We start from the raw sequence: 13,520 nt of genomic DNA, 5'->3' as shown, positions 1-13,520 counted from the left end.
CCAGCCCATATCTGTGGCCATCTTTGGGGAACTGCCCTTGGGCTGCTGGAGCTGCTTGGGGTCATAGCCAGTGAGTGACTGGTGCAGAAGTTTGAAAGCCTAATTCCCTAACCTCAAACAAGCACAAACTTCAATGTGTAATTTACACATTACCCTAGAATCCCCCAGCCCAGGCAGAGACTTTACCTGGAAAAGGGACTTTTATCCCCAACTTACACTTGTCTCTCCCGCGTCTAAGGGTCAGCTTCTGAAGAATCCAACTTGAGGCAGCCATCTACTGCCTACATTTTTTGTTTTTTAGGGATTAAATGAGAAATGCCTGACACAGAGACTTTTTTTTCCTTCCTTCCTTCCTTCCTTCCTTCCTTCCTTCCTTCCTTCCTTCCTTCCTTCCTTCCTTCCTTCCTTCCTTCCTTTCTTCTTTCTTTTTTTGAGTGGGTATTGCTCCATCACCCAGGCTTGAGTGCAGTGGTGTGATCTTGGCTCACTGCAGCCTCAACCTCCTGGGCTCAAGCAATCCTCCCACCTCAGCCTCCTTAGTAGCTGGGACCACAAACATGTACCACCAGGCTCTGCTAATTTTTTTGTAGAGATGGGGGTCTTTTTATGTTGCCCAAGATGGTCTCAGACTCCTGGGTTCAAGTGATTCTCCCACCTAAGCCTCCCAATGTGTTGAGATTACAGGCGTGAACCACTGTGCCCAGCCACAGAGGCCATTCTTAACCCTCTTCAGTTGCTTATACCATCCAATACACTCCAGTTATTTTACTACCACACCGGGAAGATGTGACTTGTCAGATATTTTTTACAATCCTGGAATGTTTTTGTGTTGAGACATCCATAGTCTCTTTCTCATTAGCTCAGATGTAACAAACATGTAAGAACTCAGAGGTTCTTGAGACCTTAGAGAACATTGAATCTACTTATGAACAACCAGTGTTTCATACGTTTCTGCAATTTCTCTGTGAGTACAGTGTTAAACAGATGCTATGGGTAATTAAATCACTCTCAAGGTATAAATAAGACTACTTAAAAGGAACATTAACTATTTCAGAACCAAAATAGGAGATCCCTTCAGTTAAAAAATAACTTACTCAAATAAAATATAATATACATGTAATATGCTTTCTCACTATACAAATACATATAAATGTTGCAACTATAGCATTTTATATGTGAAAGACAATCTGCTTGTATTTTTGGTTCATTTTTTGACAAGTTTTTATAAATAGAATACTTATCATTTATGACATTTATTGCATGCCAGACATGATTCTAAGACATTCATAGACACTATCTCATTTAGTTTACTCAAAAACTCAGTTCAGATACGATCGCTTCAGAAAGTCCCTTCCTGAATTAATCACCTTCAGTTGCTCTGCCATGACCTTTATCACTACCTGTAATTTTTGTTTGTTTGGCTTATGTGTTTACTGTGACCCTCCCCACCAACTCTTTCCCCACCCCAATTAGACTGTGTGCTTCAGATAGCAAGTACTATTCTGCCTTGCATACTTCTGTATCCACAGTTGCTAGACTAGTGGCACATGCTAAGCATTCCATACATATTTATCGAATGACAGAATGAATTAAAAACTTAATGTAGATGAGAGCCCTGAAGCCCAGAGAGGCTAAAAAGTTAAGATCCCAGAACTGGTATGGTAAATGGCAAAACTCATATGTAAACTTTTGTCTTTTATCTGATAGGTGATATTGTCCTTTATTTTATGTGGGCTATAGAAGGTTGACATATCTTGCCTGTAAGGAAATCACTCCCTAGTAAGGGAAGAAAGTCATTCCCTTCCAGTCAACAAGCACTTATTAACCCTTGCTAGGTATTTTATGAAGCACTAGGAACACAGACGTAAACAATACAAACACAGCCGAGGCTGGCGTGGAGCTTTTTGTCTAGACTCTTGAGTAAAGAAGACAGACATTATAGGTAATAACAAGTGAGATAAGTATTTTGAAAAGGAATGTAGAAAGATAGAAAAGAATAGCAAGGTAATCTAACCAAGTGAAAGGGGTCACTTCCTCTGTGGAAGGGAATGTAGCTTGTCCAAAAAAACTGAGAGAAATAAAATGTGAAGGTCATGTAGAGGTAAGAACAAAAATGGCAGGTGGTAAATAGAGAACAGCCTTGAAGATGATATCTGCAAATAATAATCACACATGATGAAGAGTGATGTGTCCTAACAGAGGTGGATTACAGTGCTACTGGAGTTAGGAGAATGGTAAGATTCTCATTATAGGGGAAGCTTGATGAAGTTATTATAATGACATATAATTACTTTGAGGGCTGAAAGAATATAGATACAATGAAATGGGAAGGAACCTCCAAACAGTTTCTTGTATCTTTGTTAATTTCACTTTTTGAGTAGGTAATACACTCCCATGTTTTTATATATGTATAATGCCTAAAACTGTACAATATTGCATTTCCACTACTGTTTCTCACCCATCCAATCTCCAAGCCCCACACTACCATAGGTAATCTCTTTTGTTAGTTTCTTTGTATCCTTTCAGAATTACTTTATGTAAATACAAACAATTTATAAATATAAATGCGAATCCCTAAACATTTTACCATACTATATAGCATATTGTATACACCATTCTATACTTAACAACATGTCTTGGAAGTCTTCCCATATCAGCACATAAATTACTTTCTCAATTTTTTTACAGCTGCTCAGTGTTCATATGGATGTATCATAATTAATTTAATCTTTTATTGATGAGCTCTTGGAGTGTTTTCAACTTTTGTCTATCAAAGAGTTTTATAGATATGGCAGCTTACAATTTTACAAATATATATATAATTTTAAAAGCTATAGCCAGATTGTCCTCAATGGAGGTTATATGATAATACCTCCAAATGGTTAGATTTAACTGCATAACTAAGGATGAAGCTAGAGAAGCAAATAAAGCAAATTTTTTAAAAAGACACCACTCATGTACTTGATCATTTCTAACAAAACACTAGGTACAACTAGAAGTTAGAAATGGAAAATTGTATTATGTGTTGGCTCAGGTATGGATCCAAATTTTGTGAGGCTTGAAGCGTATGCAATTGGAGGAGCCTTCTTTAAAAAAAAATAATAAGAAATTACAAAATGTAAAATTAGCAGACAGAACTTTGGAAGGGGCTCATGTGAGAGACGGACCCAAAGTGTAATCTTCATTTGTTTTGTGGCAAATCTGCGTGTGTAAGACTTACATACACACATATGAAGAAGAACAAATTACTCATCCTTTTCACCTGGGAGAAACCATGTTCAAAACATGTGGACCACTGCTTTCAACTACGTGTCACTGAGAATAACTCCACAGGCCTTAGTGCTTTCAGCTCTATGATGTACGTAATATTCCCTGTAGTTGCCTTCTAGCTCTCTAAGTGAATTCATTCAACTATGTGACACCTTTCATCTTAGAAATCCCAAAGACCTTACAGGTACTTTTTTTTTTTCTTTTTTTGAGACAGGGCCTCACTCTGTCACCCAGGCTGGAGTGCCGTGGCAGAACCACAGCTTACTGCAGCCTCAATCTCCCAAGCTCAAGGAATCCTCCCACCTTAGTTTCCCAAGTAGTGAGGACTACAGACATGTGCCACCATGTCCAGCTAATCTTTTTATTTATTTAATATTTTTTTGTAGCGATAAGGTCTTGCTATGTTTCTAGGACTGGTTTTGAACACCTGGGCTCAAGTGATCCTCCCACCTCGGCCTCCCAAAGTGCTGGTATTACACCTGTGAGCCACCAATACTAACCATATGACCTTATAACCAATATTAACAATATGATCATGCTATAGAGAAAATCATAGCATTATAAAGATAATTCCCTGGGAAGAGTTCAAAGGGCCCCCATCAATCTAATCTATCTTCATAATATGCATCAAAGTTGCAGCTGGCAAGTGGTGACCATTGGGAAATGACTTCTTACATAAAGTCTGAAAAAGACAAGCTGATGAATTGCATGTAATGGTCTGAACTTAATTATCTATCTCTGTAATAGGCAGCAGCTTGTTTGTCTGTTCCCACGTTCTATGGGTTCCTTAGGCCGGCACCTTTATGGTCCCTCTGGAAAGAGAAGACAGTCAACTGATGAGGAGACAAGACATTTCTTGGAAAAGCAGTACAAGAGAAAACAGGAGCGGAGTAAGGAAAAGAAAAGAGGAAGGGGGTACAGAACCAGGGTTAAGAGACAACAGAATTAACTGGTGTAATGCTAATTAAAAACAAAGAGAGAGCTAACAGAGCGATGGGAGGAAGACTTGGTTGGAAGGACTGCTGTTGTCCCACCACCAGCAGCCCACAAACCTGTCCTTCTAACCAGGGCACTTTCTTTCACAACAAAGATAAACTTACAGGAAAAAAGAAAAAAAAAAGTGAAAATCAAGTCTAAAAGAATAAAATACAGCATGGAATAAAAATTAAGAAATATGGAGTGCCTGCCAAACAAGATTAGGGTTTTAGTGGAACTGGCTTCATTTAACAGAGAAAGACTCACTTCTGATACTTAAAACATAGGCATTATCCAATCAAATGAGACTTGGAAGGAGTCCCTATCCAGCCACCTGCTTTGCAAATTGTAGAGGTCCTATGATGAACTTTAAGTCACCTTGACCTTTAGCCAAATGTGCCTCATAAGCTGAGTTTCATGTTCATTGCCGGTGTCCAAATGTCCACAGCTGAATTCTCAGGTTTGTGGTGAACAGATTTGGTAACTTCTTGTTAGGAAGCATCTGTTGCTGCTCTTGCTTCTTTACTTTACTTAAAGATGACTCATTAGGTAAGGAGAAGAAAGTCACTGAGGCCTGTGTATAAGGTAATCAATTTACCACACAAACTGATATGCTGGAAATATCACCTTTCATCTTTTCTGATTTTGTTGTTTCAAAAATGCATTTTTTTTTCAATTTGTTTTCTTTAAAAATTTATTCTACTTCCATGGTGTCTCACTGCGTGATGGAAATTGAATCTCTTTCATTATTGAGGTTTGCTCTCCCTCTGATCACATAGGAATCAAGGATACTTAAGCAGTGCCCAGAATACAGGGTGTAGAAGTCACTATTGTTTTGGCTAACCCAGCAGACGTTCTCAAATACCTTCTACTTTGCCACTTTCCTTGCAGCTAGGAGTGGACAAGTGGTCAAGTGATGATGCCGGCCAATGAGAGGTAAGCAGGTTTCGGGGCTGTCTGGAAAGGCTTTGCTTTTCCAAAGCAAATGAACGCAACATCCCAGCGCTCCCTCTTCCTCTCTTCCTCCTGACATTAACATGGACACGATGCCTGAAATTGCAGCAGCCATCTTACAATCGTGAAGAACAGGTCGGGAGAATTGCAGACTTGGTGGTCCCAACATCACTGAGCCACTGACCCGTTCCCAGAGTCACTTTCCTCCAGAATTCTGTTGTGAGAGAAAAAGAAACATCCTCTTTGTTTAAGCCACTGTATGTTGGTTTTACAATTTTTTTTATTATTTGCAGTTAAAAACATTTCTAGCTGAATTAAAGAGTAAACAACTCTATTCTCCAGTCCATGGAGGTTGTTGCAGATATACCTATTGTTGAATGGTTCCTAGAAATCCAGTTGCAAACTGACCTTGGGCCTCTCACTGGAAATGAAAGTGACCAGGGTTGGGATCCTGGCACTTAGGGCTCCAAAGTCATGCAGCCATTCTCTCAGAGACCTTGCCTAGAGACCAGAAGTGGGTCCCTGCTTCTCTAAAACTCTATAGACTGCCCAGACTGGAGAAATTAACCCTTTTCCCATCTTGCCACTTTCAAAGGCACTCTCCTTCATTCAGATCATTTATTGCCATCTCTTCTATGAGTTGAGGTTTTGACAAATCAAATGGAGTGCCTTTCTTCAGGAAGCTCCTACTTTCTGCTCAGCTACAAATTACCTCTGAGACAAGGAGACAAAAACTGACTTATCTCCCCAAAATTGAGGAGGTTAAAACTATAGAGAGAACCAACACAAATTCATGTTTTAATGAATTACCTTGCCACACCTGCCAGTCTAGAAAAGTAACATCTGTGGCAGGAAACACTGTGGGACAGTAATGATAATCGATTAACTAGGACAACTTTTGATCCCTATACCTGTACCTACTTGCATGGATAAAATCATTTGGCATGATTCTACATCTACACGGAAGGCTTTCCAATGCATGGAGCATGGGTGATATACAGATGCTGCTGCTGCTTCTTTTTCTTAATAAAAAGGGTCTTGCTCTATCACCCAGGCTGGAGTGCAGTGGCACAATCATAGCTCACCGTAGCCTCAAACTCCTGGGCTCAAGCGATTCTCTCCCATTAGGTTCCCGAGTAACTAAGACTACAGGCACATGCTACCACACCCAGCTAATTGGAAAAAAAAAAAAAAAAAAAGGTTTTTTGGAGACAAGGTCTTACTGTGTTGCTCAGGCTGGTCTCCAGTTCCTGGCCTCAAGTGACTCTCCAACCTCAGATCCTTTCGTGTTGGGCCTGGAAAGTGCTGGGATTACAGACATGAGCTACTGCATCTGGTCTGAATGCTTCTTCATACTTAAACTTAAGTAAGACAGCTGGAGCCCCAGAAGCATGCATTTGGATTATGGTGTGGGGATGGGAAGGAGAGTGAGAATGTCAACTATTCATCCTGGACTTGATCACATTTTTTTTTTTTTTTAATTTTTGATACAGTCTTGCTCTGTTGCCCAGGTTGGAGTGCAATGGTGTGACCTCAGCTTACTGCAACCTCCGCCTCCTAGGTTAAAGCAGTTCTCCTGCCTCAGCCTCCCAAGTACCTGGGACTACAGGCGCAAGTCACCACACCTGGCTAATTTTTGTGTTTTTAGTAGAATTGGGTTTTACCATATTGGCCAGGGTAGTCTTGAACTCCTTATGTCAAATGATCCGCCCACCTCGGCCTCCCAAAGTGCTGGGATTACAGGTTTGAGCCACCATGCCTGGCCTTGGACTTGGCCATGTCTAAGACTTCCACTGTTTATATTATTTATATTTTAATTAATTAATTAACTTACATTTTATTATTATTTTTTTTAACAGATGGAGTCTCACTATGTTGCCCAGGCTGGTCTCAGACTCCTGGGTTCAAGTGATTCTCCGGCCTCGGCTTCCCAAAGTGTTGGGATTACAGGTGTGAGCCCCAGCATCCGGGCAATATCATTCGTATTTTCACCTTTACTGTCTATACTTAAGTGAGAGCTTTCATTTGAAAGTATTTGCTTTTTATCTCTGGATTTGTTGTTGTTGTTACTGAAAGTTTTACTTATGTTTAAAATTCAATTTTCTGAAGAAGTAACCTTTACATGATTAACTGCAGGACTGGTTATACTAGCAAATGACTGGAAACAACCTAAATATGATCAACAGAAGTCTGAATTAAACAAATTATAGCACAATCATATCATGGATTGCTATAGCTGTAAAATCAAACAAGGAAGTGCTCTGGATAATCAGTGTGCAAATTCAATCTCCCATTTTGATCTCTTATCTACTAATTTCCCACACCCCTCATAGGTAATTTCTTATATATTTTCCCAGAGTTTCTTTATACATGAGTAAATAGAAATGTAGATTCTTCCTTTCTCCTTGTTTTTATATGAAAAGCAGGATACCTTACATACTATTCTGTCCCTTATTTCACTTAATAATGTATTGGATCTCTTTCCAAGATAGAGCCTGTCATTTGTCCAAAATCTTCTTTCACATCTTATAGTAACATTTTAAAGTTTTTTTTCCTGTAGGTCTTGTACATTTCTTGTTATGTTTATTCCTAGATATTATACTGTTTTTATGGCTTTTGTAGTCTTTCCATTCTATCTTTTAATTGTTGTCATTTCATATGTCTTAATATCTGCTTATTAACTGTCTGTCCTTTTATTTTTCTCTTGATTTTTAAATATTTTTGCAAACTCTGATTAGGTTTAACAAATCCTACTCCTTTTGGTCCAGGTTTATCTTCGCACTGCAAAACTCTATGTTCTGAAGTTTTTGGTGCCCTGATTGCTGTAAGCCACAGTGTGCTCAGGGCTTCTTACAATAAGATATTCTTCCTGACAGTCAAAGAATAATTCTGTCAGAGGCTGAGTGTAAGGGCACTGCTGGACTGGAGCTCAATCAAAACTACGACATAATTTCACAAAAACTGTTCCATTAATTTACTACAACACAGCTAGTGTGTATCTTTCACAGATGTTTGCTTTGTCAGTTGAAACTAGTCTGATTCCTTGGTGCTCACAGCTCACTGTACTTCACATTTTCAGGAACCCAAAGGAAAACCTTTTCGTGTATTGAGTTTGGGGCCAGCTCAGCATCTATCTGTAACATCTTCCTGCACAATTATCTGAACTGCCTACTCTCACAATGACACACAATTTTAATGCAATATAATTACCAAAAATGTTTTCCATTCCTGTATTACTTGTAGGCAGTCATAATTGGCCAGAAGGGACAAATATGATCAGATCTATTACATAATTTCTACTGCACTGAAGCTGTAAGTAGGTGGCTTTTAAATGGGTCAATCTTATTTTCCAAAAATTTGGAGACAAAAGGCCATTCAATCAAAACCCAAATATTGGTGACCAACTATCATTCCCTTTCAATAAAAAGCCCTACATTTTCATAAGAGGCTATAATAACTGCTCCCCAATTACAGCAACATTATTTTCAAAGTCAGGTTTCCATTATTTAGGGGAAAATTATAAGGTGTGTGACTCTTCCTAGGCCACATTTCTCTCTCAATGCCGATATCCCAGTTATTTCAGGTTTCATTGGCAGCTTCATCAGAGCCCATTAGGGAGAAATGAAAATCATGAGATTTAGAGAATTGGTTGAAGAATCACAGAGTGTTAGAACTCATTTAATCCAATCTCATTTCACAGGTAAAGTAACCGAGGAAGAGAATGGTTAAATGACTTGCCCAACAACATGCAAGGACTTCCAAGAGACCAGGATTGCAGGCCGTCTCCTGCTTTCCAGTCCATCATTCCTTCTACCACATCATGATGCACCTTCCTAGGCATGAATGAGAAAACACGCCAATAATTATTTCAATAAAGTTGTGATAGCTACCAATGAAACTCCATACGTACATGTAATACTTCTTCAGCATTTCCTTTTCCTATTGGGCCATCTCATTCACTCTCATAGTTGTCATTACCACTGTGTAATCAATGACTTCAATTAGTATAGCCAGCCCTGGCCTCTTCTACGTACACCATTGCCTGTACTATAGCTCTGCCCGCCTAATTCACTGACAATTCAAATGACATCTTGTTGAAACTGAGCTTATATTTAATATTTCCACTAAATGCATTCTTTCTGTATTTCCTATTTTGGTTTTTGGCTTGATGATCACCCAGTTGTCTACGTCCTCACATTACCCTTCACGTCCAATTTATTTTAATTTCTGTGGTTCCATTACCTAGATATTTCTCACCTATTTTCTCATCTTTTCATTTCTATTTACATGTCTTTGTTAATTCTCACCTATACTCTGTATCTTTTCTCTTCCAAATTTTTCTCCACACTACCTTCAGAGTCATTTTTCCAACGGGTAAATACTCTCTTGCTATATGCTTTTGTCTAAAATTCTTTGCTATCTTTTTCACGTCCATTAAATCATGCCCATATAGTATGATTATTTTCTTTCTTTCTTTCTTTCTTTTTTTTTTTTTGAGACGGAGTCTCGCTCTGTCACCCAGCCTGGAGTGCAGTGGTGTGATCTCGGTTCACTGCAACCTCTACCTCCCGGGTTCAAGTGATTCTCCTACCTCACCCTACTGAGTGGCTGGGACTACAGGCGCCCGCCACTATGCCCAGCTAATTTTTGTATTTTTAGTAGAGATGGGGGTTTCACCATGTTGGTCAGGCTGGTCTTGAACTCCTGACCTTGTGATCCACCCGCCTCGGCCTCCCAACATGCTGGGATTACAGGTGTGAGCCACCGTGCCTGGCCTTTTTCTTTCTTTTTTATTTTAGACTTGGGGGTACGTGTGCAGATTTTTTATATGGGTATGTTGTGTGATGCTGAGATTTGGGCATCTAATGATCCTAGTGCCCAAGTAGTGAATGTAGTAATGGATAGTTTTTCAACCCTTGTCTCTCCCCATTCCTCCCCACTTTTGGAATCCCCAGTGTTTATTTTCCTTTCTTTGTGTCCTTGTGTACCCAATGTTTAGCTCTCATTTGTAAGTGAGAATATACAGTATTTGGTTTTCTGTTCCTGAGTTAATTTGCTTAGAATTTTTGCATCCATGTTGCTGCGAAGAACATGACTGTGTTCTTTTCTATGGTATAATACTCCATGGTGTAGATATACCACATTTTCTGTATCTGATTCATTGTTCATGGGTACTTGGGTTGGTTTTATGTATTTGCTACTGTGACTAGCACTGCAATGAACATAACAAGTGCAGGTGTCTTATTTTGGTAGAATGATTTATTTTCCTTTGGGTATATACCCAAAGGACTTATAGGATTATATACCAATGGGACTTATGGGATTATTGAAGATCCTTCATTATCTGTCCCTTGTTTGCCTAGCTTCATCTCCCACCATAACTTTTCAACGTTAGGTTCTATAAACACAAAAATACTTGCAATTCTTTTAACTTAAGCTATTTCATGCCTCCATATCTTTACACGTGCAGCTCCCTCTGTCTAAACTATTATCCCCTGCTCACCCTTCCTACATGTCCACTGTTATCCTCATATTTATCTTTCAAGATGCCGTTTAAGAAAGAATCAACACCTCAGTGAAGACTATAGGCCGGGTTTATTTTTTGATCCTTCCTTGTACCTTGTACGTACTTCTATTGTTATATATCACAACATAATTCCTTATTTACACATCACTGTGGTATTTTATTATTATTATTATTATTATTAACTTTTTTAGAGACAAAGTCTCACTCTGTCACCTAGGCTGGAGTGCATGGTTCACTGTAGCCTCGACCTCCTGCGCTCAAGGGATCCTCCCTCCTCAGCGTCCCTCCTGAGTAGCTGAGACTACAGGCACACACCACCACACCTGTTTAATTTTAAAACAATGTTTTGTATCGACAAGGGTCTCACTATATTGCCTAGGCTGGCCTCAAACTCCTGGCCTCAAGCAATCCTCTTACTTCAGCCTCCCAAAGTGCTAGGATTACAGGTGTGAGCAACCATGCCCAGCCTGTGGTATTTATCTTTGCCTCGAGAGTCAGCATAGTTCCTGAATGAACAGTAGAACAAATAAATGGGCACATGTAATAGAGAAACATTTTATGGTCAGATGTAACCTGGTATACTTAGAACATCCTGAAAATAATACTATTTGGTCAATGCTGCTTGGAATGGACTCATTGCCCAAGCTTTATAAAACTAAAGCGTTTTAAATTTATAGAATTTTAATAACTATAATTTAAAGTGATTATGATTCACATCTACCTTACCCTTTCATTGAATCATGAGTTTGTTTCCTCACTATGAAATCATTGCATATAATTCTCTCCAGATGACAAAATAGTCATTTCAGCATAACATGCAGATATGGAAAAAACATCTTACATTTAATCCCTTTTTCAGTAAGGTATTTAACAGAGTATTTTATATATTTGTAGCAGCATTAGTATTCATAGCTCTATCAATCTTTAGTCAAATTTTGTTGCACAATTGTTAAGATGTTCTGGACTTCCAGGCTTCAAGAACATAAATGGATGAGGCTATTACATACAAACTCATAAATCAGATATGTGGGGTTAAATATGGGGTTTACTAAATTAAATGGGGATATTTAGCTAATTGCAACACTAGCCTAAGGATTGGCTAATGTTTCATTTCAGGACTTCTCATATGTTTTTACCAAGGTACACATTACAAAGATTAATGATTTTGTATTCCTGGAGAATCTAGATGCTCACCTCCTACAAAGGTAAAATTTATTTAAATTACTAATTATACCTAGATCTTGCAGTTTAGCCCATTATATATTGTTTTAAATAACTTAATTTTAATAAGACTTCTACCTAACTTTAGAGCCTGTGCAAAGTGTAAGCAATAGCTTCTAGCCCTTCTCTTCATTTTGCTATATATGCCAGGAATTAGCAGCTACCAAGTTTGGTAAGCAAGTAGGGAGTGTAAAGAGTACTGAGCCCATCACAAAGATTTGGTTGGATCCAAACCTGTGTGTTCCACTTACTAGCTTTTGCTCTTAAGCAAGTAACCTAACCTTGTAGTTTCATTTCCCTCATCTTAATGAAAATAATAACACCTGTCTTACTTCCTCAGAGGATTATTTTAAAGGTCTGATGAAAATAAATTAGAGATCTGAAGACTCGAGCTCAGAAAATGGGCAAGAGCAAAAGAAGTTCAGGTAACCAGAACCAGAGTCAAATACAACATGTTGAACCACTGCATCAAAGACACTGCTGCTGCCACCAGCAGCCCCTGGATATACTTACCTTGGGCTGCCGTCACTGCTGGCCCTGAGTCAGGCCCATAGAGCATCATTGCTGCTGTTGCCTCTGCCAACACTGCCAGAATGAATTGCAATATCATCTTATTAAGGCTTAACTCAAGCTGCAAGCAAGCCTAGAAATGTTTGTACCAGGGCTTTTTGTCTTTTATAGTAGGAGATTGGCCTATGGTCCTAGTCATAGGCCAGTGGAAAGGAGACTCTCTGATTCCGGAGAGGATTAAGGCACTAGGCTCACAACATCTGTTTCTTGAACTACTGCCGTGGTCTCCTAACTGGTATCACTGTTTCCAGCCTTGCTTCCCTCCAACCACTCTCCGTACCAGCATCAGAGTTTCCTTTTCAAATGAAAATGTAATTTTGCTACTGTTCTGTGTAAAGCCTTCAATCACCCTGGTCTCCTCAATGCCTAGATAAATACAAAATTATTCTAATACCCTACAAACCCTTCTAATGAGGTGTTCATCCCCCCAGCCATATTCTTCTGAACTTCCCATCCTCCAGTGAACCCTTCTGTCTGGCTGAAGTACTAGTTTTCCCAGTGAGTCACGCTGTTTAATGCCTCTTTGCCTTCCCTTTTATAAAAAGGAGAACTATGAAGGAATTAAAAAAAAAAGATGAGCATCTTTCTTCAGAAAAGGCCAGCATTGTGGGATCTTCCAGATAGTGAGGGAAGTAAGGAAAGGTTCTTTCCAGTTTAAGGCTGAAGCTATGAGACCAGTGGAAGATAATTCTATGGCGTGCTGCTGCAGATGGAGGCACAGTCAGCCTGTGATCAGTAGAGAGGACGGCTGAGCCTACCCAGGGCACACAGTCCACATGGAAGAGGACAGGGACCTGTGTCAGGGAGCAGCAAGTAGCCAATTAAGCAAACTCACACCTCTATCCTATTTTTGGGGATGAGCATAATCCTGGGATGCTTATTTTGACCCATGGAGAAGAGAAAGCTCCTCAGATGAATGCAATGGAATATTTTGCTAATGGACAATGTGATTTCAGGCCAAATTATACTTAATTTGAAGACTGTATACTTGTGGACTAGAAAT

General features: G+C 39.2%; 1 long non-coding RNA gene across 1 annotated transcript; it reads right to left on the bottom strand.

Annotated features, from left to right (window-relative positions):
* Positions 1-1,687: 1,687 nt before the first annotated feature.
* Positions 1,688-13,230, bottom strand: LOC100999562. The gene is made up of 2 exons (XR_646946.4): positions 12,461-13,230; positions 1,688-5,413 (listed from the first exon to the last, which is right to left on the bottom strand). It is a non-coding gene; the product is annotated as an uncharacterized LOC100999562 (long non-coding RNA).
* Between the last annotated feature and the right edge of the window lie 290 nt (positions 13,231-13,520).

This window comes from Papio anubis, chromosome 3 (assembly GCF_008728515.1).
Source record: "Papio anubis isolate 15944 chromosome 3, Panubis1.0, whole genome shotgun sequence".
Lineage (NCBI taxonomy): Eukaryota > Metazoa > Chordata > Mammalia > Primates > Cercopithecidae > Papio > Papio anubis.
The sequence above is the reverse complement of the archived record's forward strand: the minus strand, read 5'-3'. Positions and strand labels throughout refer to the sequence as shown.